This window comes from Natrix helvetica (genome assembly GCF_964273705.1).
Source record: "Natrix helvetica genome assembly, chromosome: 6".
Classification (NCBI taxonomy): Eukaryota; Metazoa; Chordata; class Lepidosauria; order Squamata; family Natricidae; genus Natrix; species Natrix helvetica.
The window spans coordinates 13,269,644-13,283,770 of NC_138553.1; positions in this window are offsets into that span (position 1 = coordinate 13,269,644).

Genomic DNA, 14,127 nt, shown 5'->3' on the forward strand with positions numbered 1-14,127 from the left:
ACTAACAGAGATACAAAAGTGGGCGGTAGGTATAAAAAGGTTGACTACCCCTGGACTACATCCTACCGGCATGAGCAAATGGGGTGGGGGGTGGGGGGAGGAAGGACTTCACATTAGTAATCCCATTTTTTAAAAAAATATAGGAATAATAACAGACGTGATAGGCAAGGATCTTTCTTCTTCGCTTAAAGAATAGAAATAGCATTTAGACTTCTATACTACCCCATAGCTCCCCACTCTGGGCAGTTTACAATGTAAGCAGTGATGGGCTGCTAACCGTTTTGCTCCCGTTTTGCTCGTGCCCGTGTGCGTGCTTGCGTGCACGTGCAGAAGCGTCCAAGCAGAGCCTCCCGCCGCCGCCACTACCCATTCAGCCAAACTGGGCCGAACCGGGAGCAACCCACCTCTGAATGTAAGCAATATTTGCATCCTGCCCCCAACATTCTGGCTCCTCATTTTACTTACATCGGAAGGATGGAAGGCTGAGTCAACCTTGAGCCTCGTCAGGATCGAATTCTAGGCAGAGGGCAGAGTTTCCCTGCAATACTGCACTTAAACCACTGCGCCACCAGAGCTCCTCAGAATACATGTGGTCCTCAATTTATGACCAGTTCTTCAGCAACCAAAGCTACAAGGGCACTGAAGAAAGGGATTAACAACCTGGGTCTGAAGTTTTGGTTATTACAGAACTCCATCAGCAGTGATGGGTTGCCAATTTTTTTACTACCGGTTCGGGTGTGCTTGCGCGTGACAATCTGGGCGGGTTGGTGGAGCCTCCCACCGCCGCTAGTACTGGTTCGCCCAATCCGGGCCAAACTGGGAGCAACCCACCTCTGTCCCTCAGTCATATGATCAACATTCAGCCGCTTGCAGACTGCCCATATTTATAACTACAAGGGCATTTCAACCACACACACACACACACACACACACACACACCATCTAGGCCAGGGGTGTCCAAACTTGGGAACTTTAAGACTTGTGGACTTCAACTCCCAGAATTCCCCAGCCAGGCTGGCTGGGGAATTCTGGGAGTTGAAGTCCACAAGTCTTAAAGTTCCCAAGTTTGGACACCCCTGATCTAGGCACTCAGCCCCCTCAGCTTCCTCCCACTGCTGATGAGGGTTACCCAGCCTGGCTGCTGAGTCAGGTTAGGTTGGGTTTCAGCTGCAAAAAGAAAGTCCAAAGCAGCCCAGTAGCATGAAATTCTAAGGCTGCTTGCTGCCTCACAAGGCAGGATGCAGGGCCGCCAAAGGCCAGAGATGGGGAAAAGATGGAAGGCTGAAGGGAGTTGGCAGCCAATTCCTAACAGGCCGTGGATCAGAGGTGGTATTCAGCCGAGAGTTCGGTCGAACCGGTAGTGGGGGCTGTAGGAGGCTCCGCTCACCTGCCCCGGCTTAATGCGTGAGCGCGCTCACATTTGCAAACTGGTAGGGAAGATAAGTGAATTCCACCTCTGCTGTGGTCTAGTACCTGTCCGCAGCTCAGGGGTTGAACCCTGCACTCAGTGATGAAGTCACACTGTGTATTAAATATTTGATTTAAATAAATATGCTTTATGAAAAAAATAAATGCCAGAATGCAGGAGTGACAAAGTGAAGCATTCCTACTGAACTGTCTCTGCTTTTCCTCTGTTTTTATTCATTTCCTCTTGTGGACCCTTTTGTTTTAAAAACAAAAGAATTAGTTTTCCTTATCTTCCATGCAACATTTTAGCCTTGTTTGGATTGCTATAACCTTTATTTATTGCTGTTTACAAAGAAACAGGAAAGCTAGCTGGCCAATTCCATTTCAGCAAAATGAAGGAGTTTGTACAGCCTTGGTTGCCATATCTTCTGGCCTGCATATTCTGAAGAGCCTTTAAATATAATAAATACTAATTGAGGATTAGTGAGCGGTTTAACACAGTGACTCAGTGGCTAAGACGCTGAGCTTGTCGATCAGAAAGGTGGGCAGTTCAGCGGTTCAAATCCCTAGTGCTGTGTAACGGAGTGAGCTCCCGTTACTTATCCCAGCTTCTGCCAACCTAGCAGTTTGAAAGCATGGGAAAATGCAGGTAGAAAAATAGGGACCACCTTTGGTGAGAAGGTAACAGCGTTTTGTGCGCCTTCGGCGTTTAGTCATGCCAGCCACATGGCCACGGAGACGTCTTTGGACAGCGCTGGCTCTTCGGCTTTGAAACGGGGATGAGCACTGCCCCCTAGAGTTGGGAATGACTAGCATGCATGTGCAAGGAGAACCTTTACCTTTTTATTAACGCAGTCAGATGAATAACAGAATAATGGAGTTGGAAGGGATCTTGGAGGTCTTCCAGTCCAACCCCTTATTCAGGCAGGAAACCTTAAACCAGCAGTCCCCAACCTCTGCAGATTGGCAGCCCAGCTTGCAGGGGGGGGGGGGGCAGAGAGGAATCAGGCTGTGCAAGCGGTGAGCTGGCACTCCTACGCACACAAGTGCATGATGGCAAGTCACTCGCACAAGGGCAGCTGCACACATGTCTGTGATTAGTTTCCATCCATTATTTCTTGCCCTGCCTTTAACTCAGTGCTTCTCAAATAGTGGGGCGGGCCCCCCAGGGGGGGCGCGAGGCTCTGTAAAGGGGGGCTCAGCTCAAATTATTTTATATATTTTTGTTTTGCAGGTTAAAGTTTTTTTTAATATTGTGTTCCTTTAAATCCTGTGCTCCTTTAAATCTTTTCTGCTACAGTTAATAAAGCTATTCTTTGTTGTAAATTGATCCACGTTTCTTTCTTTTTTTATTCTCTTATATGTTAATAAGGATACAGTGTTATGCAGAGGTGTACTTATAACAATTTTATAGACAAATGATACTATTTACAGTCGCGCGGGGGGCGCAAAATGTTTTCTTCTTCCTAGGGGGGGCATGACAGAAAGTAATTGAGAAGCACTGCTTTAACTGCTTTGGAGAATAGCTTGACTCCCTCTTCTTTGTGGCAGCCCCTGAGATATTGGAACACTGCTATCATGTCACCCCTGGTCCTTCTTTTCATCAAACTAGACAGACCCAGTTCCTGCAACTGTTCTAAATCATCCTGGTTGCAATTCTCTGCACTCTTTTTTGAGTCTCAATATCTTTTTTATATCATGGCATTGGCGACCAAATGCTGCCTTACCAAGGCATTATAAAGGGGTACTAGCCAGAGGTGTTATTCAGCCAGTTCTGACCGCTTCTAGCGAACTGGTAGCAGAAGTTTTGAGTAGTTCGGAGAACCGGCTGGCTCCGCCCCCATCTATTCGCTGCCTCCTGAGTCCCAGCTGATTGGTGTCCCAGCTGATTGGCTGAGTCTTCTTCTGTTGCCCTGCACAGGAGAACCGAGCTGGAAAACAGTGGGGTGGGGAGGGAATGGGGATTTTGCAGTATCCTTCCCCCAGGAATGGGGAGGGAATGGGGATTTTGCAGTATCCTTGCCCCAGGAGTGGGGAGGGAATGGGGATTTTGCAGTATCCTTCCCCCAGGAGTGAGGAGGGATGGGGATTTTGCAGTATCCTTCCCCCAGGAGTGGGTTGGGAATGGGGATTTTGCAGTATCCTTCCCCTGGAGTGGGGAGGGAATGGGGATTTTACAGTATCCTTCCCCAGGAGTGAGGAGGGATGGGGATTTTGCAGTATCCTTCCCCCAGGAGTGGGTTGGGAATGGGGATTTTGCAGTATCCTTCCCCTGGAGTGGGGAGGGAATAGGGATTTTACAGTATCCTTCCCCAGGAGTGAGGAGGGATGGGGATTTTGCAGTATCCTTCCCCCAGGAGTGGGGGGGAATGGGGTTTTGCAGTATCCTTGCCCCAGGAGTGTGGAGGGAATGGGGATTTTGCAGTATCCTTCCCCTGGAGTGGGGAGGGAATGGGGATTTTGCAGTATCCTTCCCCTGGAGTGGGGAGGGAATGGGGATTTTGCAGTATCCTTGCCCCAGGAGTGAGGAGGGATGGGGATTTTGCAGTATCCTTCCCCCAGGAGTGGGGAGGGAATGGGGATTTTGCAGTATCCTTCCCCTGGAGTGGGGAGGGAATGGGGATTTTACAGTATCCTTCCCCAGGAGTGGGGAGGGAATGGGGATTTTACAGTACCCCTGCCCTGGAGTGAGGTGAAAATGGAGATTTTACAGTATCCTTCCTTCGGGAGTGGGGAGGGAATGGGGATTTTGCAGTATCCTCCCCCTGCCATGCCCACCAAGACACGCCATTCCCGCAAAACCGGTAGTAAAAAAAATTGAATCCCACCACTGGTACTAACCCTTGGTGTGATCTTGATTCTATCCTTCTATTAATGCCCTCAGCAGTGCTGTTTTAGAGAAAATGGTCAGTGCTACTTAGATAAAGCCAAGGATGCCATTATAACTCTTTTTTTTTCCAAAGCATTTCGTCTCCACTATTTTAAATTCATTTCAACATATTAATATATCTTTCCACTGCCCTTTGCTTTCGGGAGAATGCTCAAAGGATTTTTATGAAAGGGACCATGAATATGAAAATAATCAAAGCGGGGACATATAATAGCTTTCAAAAAAAAAACCAGGATAACACAATTCCACGGAGGAAGGGAGTGATGGCATGCAAGTCAGGCATTTGCCATCATAACTTGGTTAGTCTGAAAGCCGCAGGACCTTCTCGCCTGCTTTTCTTGTGACAAACCCAGCTACTCCCCTGAAAACTGTCTAAACAGGAAGCCTGACTAAAATAAATGAGCCCTAAGTGGAATCAATCATGCTGTTTTTGAAAAGCACTAAGTAAGCAACTTTAAGCTCACTAAATTACAGCGCATTTAAAAAATGACTGGCAAACTCTCGTGGCTGCTGAAATTGCTTAACTCAGTTTGAGTTGCTTTCCCCCTGCCATTTCCTCTGCTTTTCTTCTTTCTCCTTCCTTGATTCCCAACTTCAAATGGTTTTCTTCCTGTCCCTTCCTTGCAAATTATTGTTCTTCCAAACGCTACCTCCCGTAAGTTGCTTGATTTGCTTCAGTTGGGGCAGCTCTGTTCCCAAGTATTTTTCAAAGATTCCCTTTGTCTTTCCAGCTAGCAGGAAATGCCTGACTATCTTTCCTAGGCAAATAGATGGACCCTGTGCCAAATGCTTTTTTTGGGGGGGAGGGCTTTTTCGAGCTGTTCAGAAGTAATGTACCCCTCCAGACCTATTGTTCTCCCCTTTCCCTCCCCCTCCATTTATTTTAATAAAATTATAAAGTCCGTGACCCTAGCATGTACCCCAAAGCAAGGATTAAAGCTTTAACCACAGAAAAACAATCGTAAATAATATAGCCATTGTTCTGAACCAGTCCTTTGGATTAAACAGTAGTCTCATGTAACACACTGTTTTGTCTACTTCTTGTGCTGTCTTTTCTACTGCACTGCAATCAATATATTCATCAGTAGACTTTTCTCAGCGTAGGAGCATAATTGCCAGCTATCTAGATAAGTGTGTTCAGTTCCAGGTCAGCCTAATTCTCCAACAATGTAAAAACCTCTTTCTGGCTTGAAGGGAATTACTTTAGACTGTAGGCAGTTAACCGCCTCCCCCTGCTCTCCTAGAAAAATGAAATATCCTGGGAAATATTGAAAAGGCAGAATATTATATTTCCATGGATAACAAATGGAGAAACGTGTTTGTAGGCAGGAAATAGACTCACTCTTAATAGCCCCCACCTTCGTCAATGGGCCATTTAAAAACCTGGGCCAGTCTATTCTACATAACAAAGATCTCCTCCCTTCAGCTCCAGGGAGATGGGATTAAGGCATGATGGTATTAGCCCTTTACCCATCTCAACACAGGGCACCTGGGAAGAAGCAATGCTCAACCAAACACAGCCTACAGAGGGGCCCTGCATGGCCCCATGGGAGTCTAAGAACCAATCGGAATACAAGATCAAGATCAAGAGATTGACACACTTTCTACAATTTGTAACAGAGGATGATTTTTTTTGTTTTTATTCAAAAACTATATATAATTTTAAAAGAAGATCGAGAGAGGGCATAAAACCAGTAACTTTCAGCATCTCGGGCTCTTCTCTTCTTCACCCAACATCTGGAAGCCCATGATCCCCCTTTCCAGTGTCTTTTTCCCTACTTGGAGCTGAACCCAGAAGGACATTTCTTCCAATAAGACTTCGGAAGAAGATCTATGGCAGGGGTGTCCAAACTTGGCAACTTTAAGACTTGTGGACTTCAACTCCCAGAATTCCCCAGCCAGCAGAATTCTGGGAGTTGAAGTCCACAAGTCTTAAAGTTGCCAAGTTTGGACACCCCTGATCTATGGAATTAATGCCTCCTTACATCGTAGCAAACCTGGGAATTAGAACACTTTTCCTTACAGTTCAGGTTGCAGTTGTTTGTCCTTGTAAGGAGGAGCATTAAATGCAGTGCAATACAGTTATTCCTCAACTTACAACCCCAATTGAGCCCCAAATTGAGGTTGTTAAGGGAGACACTCGCTAAGTGACTTTTGCTGCATTTTATGACCTTCCTTGCCACAATTGTTAAGTGAACCTGGCTTCCCTGTTGACTTTGCATGTCCAATGATCCGAAAAGGGGATCGCATGAGCCGGGACCCTGCAACCGTCATAAATATGAGTCGGTGGTCAAGCATCTGAATTTTGATCCCATGACGGCTTCCCCATTTATTTCGCTTGTCAAAAGGTTTTTAAAACGGATCACGTGACCTTGGGACACAACAATGATTATGTGTACAAACAGTTGCCACGCATCTACATTTTGATTGCATGAGCATGGGGCTACTACAAGGACCGTAAATAATCAATCAATCAACTATTTGGAATCAGACCAAAGTAAACAGCCAATAGGGGCATCCAAGTTTTGGTCTACAGCAAACTCAAGTCCTACGGGCTGGATCTGGCCTGTGGGTGCTTAGATCTGGCCCATGGGGACACCCTGGAAAGAGAGAAGGACCGGCCCGCAATGCCTCTGCTAGCGAAAACAGAGCACGGGAGGGCCACGCGCAGCCCTCAGAGCAGCGGTGGGTTTCAAAATGTTTTAGAACCTCTTCTGTAGGTGTGGCCTGTTTTGTGGGAGTGGCTTGCCAGCCATGTGACTGGGTAGAGGTGGCTTGCCAGCCATGTGACTGGGTGGGAGTGGCTTGCCAGCCATGTGACTGGGTGGGTGTGGGCAACTTGTAAAATGTGGTGAAATTCGCTTAACAACGCTCTTGCTTAGCAACCAAAATGTTGGCTCAGAAACTCTGGCATTTGAAGCATGCAAGTCTTAAAGCTGTCAAGTTACAAGACCCTTGCACCCCTAACCTTTTAGAAAAAAAAACCCCAGGGGTGTTCAAACTTGACAGCTTTAAGACTTGTGGACTTCAACTCCCAGAATTCCTCTTCCAGGCATGTTGGTTCAGGAACTCTGGCATTGAAGTGTGCAAGTTTTAAAGCTGTCAAGTTACAAGACCCTTGCACCCCTAACCCTTTAGGAAAAAAACCCAGGTGTGTTCAAACATGACAGATTTAAGACTTGTGGACTTAACTCCCAGTATTTCTCCTCTCACTCTTCATTTTGATGACGTGCAGACAGGGGGGGGGGGAGCTGGAGCCGGTTCTAAACGGCACTGTAGATTTGTAGAACCTCTTCTATAAAAGGGGTTAGAACTGGCAGGAACCCACCCCTGCCTCAGAGGCTCCATTTTCAGCCACGAAGGCCTCCTGCAGCCCTCTGCCAATGAAATGGAGCTCGGAGGTCACATACACACACCCCGAGCTCCATTTTTGGTGACAGAAGTTGCAGGAGGATATTGCAGTCAAAAATGGAGTCCAGGCAGGCCGAGTGATGTCGAGCTGGCCATGCCTACCCTTGCCACACCCATCCTGGCCATGCCCCCCCCCATCCTCCCCGAGGTCAAATACAACCATGATGCAGTCCCCAATGAAATCGAGTTTGACACCTCTGATTTTCAAAAATTTTGTCAATTATATTTGCTGGAAACTCTGGACACATCAATAATGTTTATAGGTTCCTTGTGTTTCGTTTTTTTTTAAAGATACCAAAACCTGCCTTATAGTCAATCATACTTGTCGGGTTGACTCGATGCAAACCCAGTCACTGTAGCTTCTAAACCATGGGTCATAGTTTAATGGGGTTTGTGAACCCATTCAATTATAGTTTATTCCAAAAATCATGGTTAAGTCGACCATGGCTTAGTCAAATGTGCATTGGCACCCTATTTAGCCACTTGCCAGTCCAAGAAGGCAATTTCCAACTTTTCAGAAAAAAAAAAAATATCAGTACCTGTGTGTTAGAAAAGCAGAATAGGCAAAGTATTATTAATTTGAGTTATATCCTGCTTTCTTGCCTAGGTGGATTCTGGACTTTCTGCAGGCCAAGTACATATCCTTCTGTAATGTCAGCCCAAGTTTAATCCACTGGAGTCTGACAGTTCTGCCTTTTACTGCCTCATTACTCATCCAAACATTTGCTATGCTGAAATAACATTTTCCCGCATGTCCGAATAATGTATTGGAAGATTAGCCTGTCTAGCTTCAAAAGAAGCCACCAGAGCTTTTGTGCATAGTCTGGAACCAGGCCTGTGACTTCAAAAAGAAGAAAGCATGGATCGTCCCATGTAAAGGAGGAGGAAACATGTTGCAATCACATTTCATAGTTGTCCCATCTGGCTGAAATATGCACCACACCTTGTTCATTTGCCATGAGCCAGATGCTCAGCTAGACAATACAAATGGTCTCACTGGCCTGCACTGAGAGTCCTCAGGTACAGTTGCAGCTGTTGGGTAACTGATGGCAATGTTGGAAAAAATATCCATTTGGTTCAGTTCCAAGCTGGGAGACAGACACTGGAAACATGGAGGCTGATTGGAAAGATGATTTAATGGTGAACAGAACTACCAGGGTTTATGGTTCTGGTGCTGTCAGGGGAAAAATTTCACCCTGAACTAATGAGGTCTGGAATCGACGGCTTTTCCAAACAGCATATCTTCAAGAAGCGAAAGTAAAAAAAACCCGAGAACATGTTCTAATTAAAAACAAGCTTTAATACAAAAATAAAAAAATAGAAATAAAACAAATCTATCTAATTGTTACATTCTGGCAAGAGCAGTTTGTCGCCCACCTTTTTTGGCAGACGAACAAAGATCAAAAGAAAAGAAGTCTCTGGAATGTGTGATGTATTATAAAGCATGTGCAGTAAATCATTGCTGAGAAGGACCTATGACCTGCGCAGTAAGTCTTCAGCTCGGCTAGCAAACAATTAACGCAGTGACAGGTGCAGCTGACAAAATGGAGTTGAGAGTAGTTGGGTTTTTAATACCTTCTTTGGGTTTTGTATTTGAGCTTCCTGTTCCTGCGCAAGGACATGTCCTTTAATACTCTATTGGCTGTTGTGAGATTCCTATGGGGTCATGTAAAGGTTATGTAGGGGCAGGGGTGAAATGCTACAAGTTCGGGCCAGTTCACTTGAACTGGTAGTAAAAATGCTACCGGTTCGCCTGAATCGGTAGTAAAAAAAAAAAAAGCTAAAAATAAGTTTTTTAAAAAGTTCTGACGATCAGCTTTAAAAAGTAAAATTGCGCCTCCACCAAACAGACAGTAATGCCAGCTGCAACCCACAGTGCTCCACATCTCTGTCTTTTCTGACGCGACCACATGATGTGAGGGGTTTTTCATTCTCTCTGAGCTTGGTTGTTTTTATGCAGACACTTCATTACCCAAACTAGGTAACATCATAATTGCTAGTAAAGAATGGGCTTTGCTCTCAGTGTATATTCGAGTCTAGTGACTTGCACTTCAGCCACTAAAATATAAACTGGGAGCAAACTCCACTCCCTACTAGCACTGATGACCAGGGACGTGCAGTCAGGGGAGGCAGGGGAGGCAGAGCCGCATCACTCTCATCATGAAAAAATTTTTAAAAAGGGGAAAGGGAAAAGGGAAAAGGCGCTGAGGAGCCTTCTGCACACGTGGTCGGGAATGGGAGCGCTCCGTGGTCCCCTTCATGTTGACTCAGGAGTCAGGAAGGAGGGGAATGGGACCATGTGTGCAGGAGGCTCCTCTAGCCTCAGCCTCCCTCCTGCGCACGTCCCATTCCCCGCCTTTCTAAGTCAACATGAAAGGGATCGCAGAGCGTGAGCTGCGGTCCCGCGGCTTACTAAAGGGTAATTCCCCTCCTTCCTGACTCCTGAGTCAACATGAAGGGGATTGCAGAGCGTGAGCCGCGGTCCCCTTCATGTTGACTTAGGAAGGCGAGGAATGGGACGTGCGCAGGAGGGAGGCTGGAGGGATCGCGGAGGAGGGATCGCGGAGCGTGAGCCGCAGTCCCCTTCATGTTGACTTAGGAAGACGGGGAATGGGATGTGCACAGGAGGGAGGCTGACGTGGTCCCATTCCCCTCCTTCCTGAGTCAACATGAAGGGGACCGCGGCTCACGCTGATGACGTCCCCAGCCTCACCAGCCATAAACCTCACCGCACGTCACTGCTGATGACATTGCCTAGTTTGGGTAAAGAAATGTCTGCACAAAAACAACTAAGCTCAGACAGCATCAAGGATCGTCATTACAACCCTGAGCTACAAATATTCTCCTTTATTGGTACTATAAAGGTTCCCCTCACATATATTTGCTAGTCATTCCCGACTCTAGGGGTTGATGCTCATCTCTGTTTCAAAGCTGAAGAGCCAGAGTTGTCTGAAGACGTCTCCGTGGTCATGTGGATGGCATGACTAAACACCGAAGGTACACGGAACGCTGTTCCCTTCCCACCAAAGGTGATCCCTTTTTTTCTATTTGCATTTTTACATGCTTTCAAACTACTAGGTTGGCAGAAGCTGGGACAAGTAACGGGAGCTCACTCTGTTACACGGTGCTAGGGATTCGAACCACCGAACTGCCGAACTTTCTGACCGACAAGCTCAGCGTCTTAGCCAGTGAGCCACCCTTGGATTGGTACTATATGATATGCTATAAATCACTTTAAGGACTTAGGTAGAAAAACCAAATGCTGATGAAGTAAATAAATCAAGTATGGTCCATGGGCAGATATTGATATTCTTGGATTTAGGTTCAGCTGTGATTGAGTAGCCTGACAGAGGTGTCTTTTCTCTTGAGTGGATTTGGCCCAAGGTTATATCTTTGCAGAGCCCAGGGTTTTAATAGCTCCAGCTCTTCCGACAGGCCACAAGGAAGATTAATTGTATTTGAAGAGTTGTGATCTAGTGTCATTGTTTTCTTTCTTTGCTAAAGGAGGAATTTTTGGCTTCTGAACAGTAAGAGAAAAGGATGGAGGGAAAATATGCTTCAAACACTCAAAACCAGTCTAGCTTTATATATTTTTTTAATCTCCTGAATTTTCTTCATATAATGGCTAATCCATCTATTGAATGTAAACAAAAATAGATATCTTTATAAACGTTCATTGCAGAAGAACTCCTGCACTTTCAGAGACTGTTGCAAGGAGTTTTTAATTTAATGTAATTTAATTTTAAGAAAGTATTTTAAAAGATATCTCAAAAGAAATAGCTCCTACAATCATTTTCGCTGGAAGGTATTGTGGTAATCTGAAGTACAAACGGCTAACTACATAAACCCCACGCTGAAGTATGGTGTATCAGACGTAATTGTGATAGATTACAGACAGATGTTTATGCAAGACAGAACTAGGATAAGGTGGAGTCAGATCAATCTTTGTTTATAGATTGATGATCTGCTCTCAGAAAGTCCTGATCAAAAGATCCACCCATGTTGTTTTGATTTTGCAATTGAGGAATCTGAGATTATAACTGGGGAGGTTCCATCTACATGTTATGTACTTATTAAAATCGTAACAGCTTGTCATTCTGGAAAACATGTCACCCTTCAGAGGTTGGAGTTTAATACTCATACCTGATTATTGGCCATGCCAGCTGGTACTGATGGTGATCAGAGCCCAATTACATATGAAATGACACTGGATAATCACTGTATGAGGTTAGAGATGTTAACAGCTGCCGAAGTGGGGCTGCAATGATTTGGATGACCAGTCTTGACAGCAATAGATTAGCTTTTCTTGTGTGTCCTTTGGCCAGCCAGTGTTTCCCCGGATTGTGGTGCCCGCTCTATGGTGGGTAATTTTTTACTTTGGCAAATTTAAGATACAGTACGTAGACATCAATTGCCAGAATTCCTCAGGATGGCTGGCTGGCTGGCTGGCTGGCTGGCTGGCTGGCTGGCTGGCTGGCTGGATGGATGGATGGATGGATGGATGGATGGATGGATGGAAGTCTGGGTACCAGAGGTGGTATTCAGCAGGTTCTGACCAGTTCTGGAGAACCGGTAACAGAAATTTTGAGTGGTTTGGAGAACCGCCAAATACCACCTCTGGCTGGCCCCGCCTCCATCTATTCTCTGCCTTCTGAGTCCCAGCTGATCGGGAGGAAATGGGGATTTTGCAGTAACCTTCCCCTGGAGTGGGGTAGGAATGTAGATTTTACAGTATCCTTCCCCTGCCATGCCCAGCAAGCCACATCTACCAAGCTACACCACACCCACCAAGCCACACCTAAAGAACCAGTAGTAAAAAAAATTGAATCCCACCCTGCTGTGTATGCATATGCACACAGACAGGCTCTCTTTCTCAAGTACTAGATTTTGAAAAGCTGTTTTCGTTTGAGGAGGGAAAGGAAGTGTTATTCTGCATCTTCAGCACTATTATTCAAATAAACGAACTACTTCTTGTGACAGATGCATTAATAAAACCATAGGATAATCATTTCCTCCAGTTGTTCATTTATTTAAAAAACTAAAAGAAGTCCCGAATAAAAGGAAAAAGAACAAACATTTTGGTGGTTAGCTGCAGCTGAATGATGAAGCTAAAACCTAGACACTAATCAGAAAGATTACTCATGGGTATCATTCCAAAATGTAGCCAATGCTGTTTTCTTGTATATTTGAATGTGTGACTGTCCTGAATGTTTCCGTTCAACAGACCACAGTTTAAATGACTACCATATTAATATTAAGACATCTAACAAAATGTACCTGCCAGTTGCTTCAAAGCATCCATTTCTTTGATTAAAACATAGGTATAAGAAAATGTAAACAATGAATAAAAACTACACAATGACCTGGCAAATATGCATTGCAGGCCACAATTTTTTCTCAATGCAACTAATGTAATGTATATAAAGGTAAAGGTTCCCCCCCAAGTGCGTGCTAGTCATTTCCGGCTCTAGAGGTGGTGCTCATCTCTGTTTCTAAGCCGCAGAGCCGGCACTGTCCGAAGACATCTCCGTAGTCATGTGGCCGGCATGACTAAACACCAAAGGTGCATGGAACACTGTTACCTTCCCACCAAAGGTGGTCCCTTCTTTTCTACTTGCATTTTTATGTGCTTTCGAACTGCTAGATTGCCAGAAGCTGGGACAAGTAATGGGAGCTCACTCCGTTACGCAGCGCTACGGATTCGAACTGCTGAACTGCCGACCTTCTGATCGACAAGCTCAGTGTCTTAGCCACTGAGCCACTGCATCCCAATTTAACAGATACAGACCTACACTAAACAGTAGAAGGTGGCTTTGTCATATATTTTATTTGAAAAGTCACTTTGAAATGAGATGGGTGGCAAATAAATTTGATAAAATATATATACACTTATGATTTGATTTGATTTGATTGCCACCTATCTCGTTTATGTATCAAAATGTACTGTAAGTCTGTTGTAAACAATATTTGCAGAATTCAGTCTGGAGAACTAAGTAAAATACAGGCCCAATGCTAAGAAACAGGATATCATCATCAAGAGTGGTAGCTACTGAGCTTTTTATCATCTCATCGTTTTTAGTAACCATAAAACATGGTCACCATTGCCACATTTGAGTGCTGTGAATTTTATAACTGAACCACCAACTATGTAGAGACAGCTGAGACATCCTAATATTTGATCTGTGTCGCCCCACTGCTCTCAAAAACAATGCCAGCAACCTTATCAAGTGTTTTGCTTACTGTCAACTTCAGAAACATGATCATAGCTGGTACCTTTTAAAAAAAAAAACATTTCCATAAAGTGCCAGTCTGCCAACAGGATATCTCTTTTTTCTCTCCAGCCCATTATCTCTGCCAGACAAATGGAAATGTACTACAATGCCAGCTGTACAAACAGAAGGCATAACAGATTGCAGAAA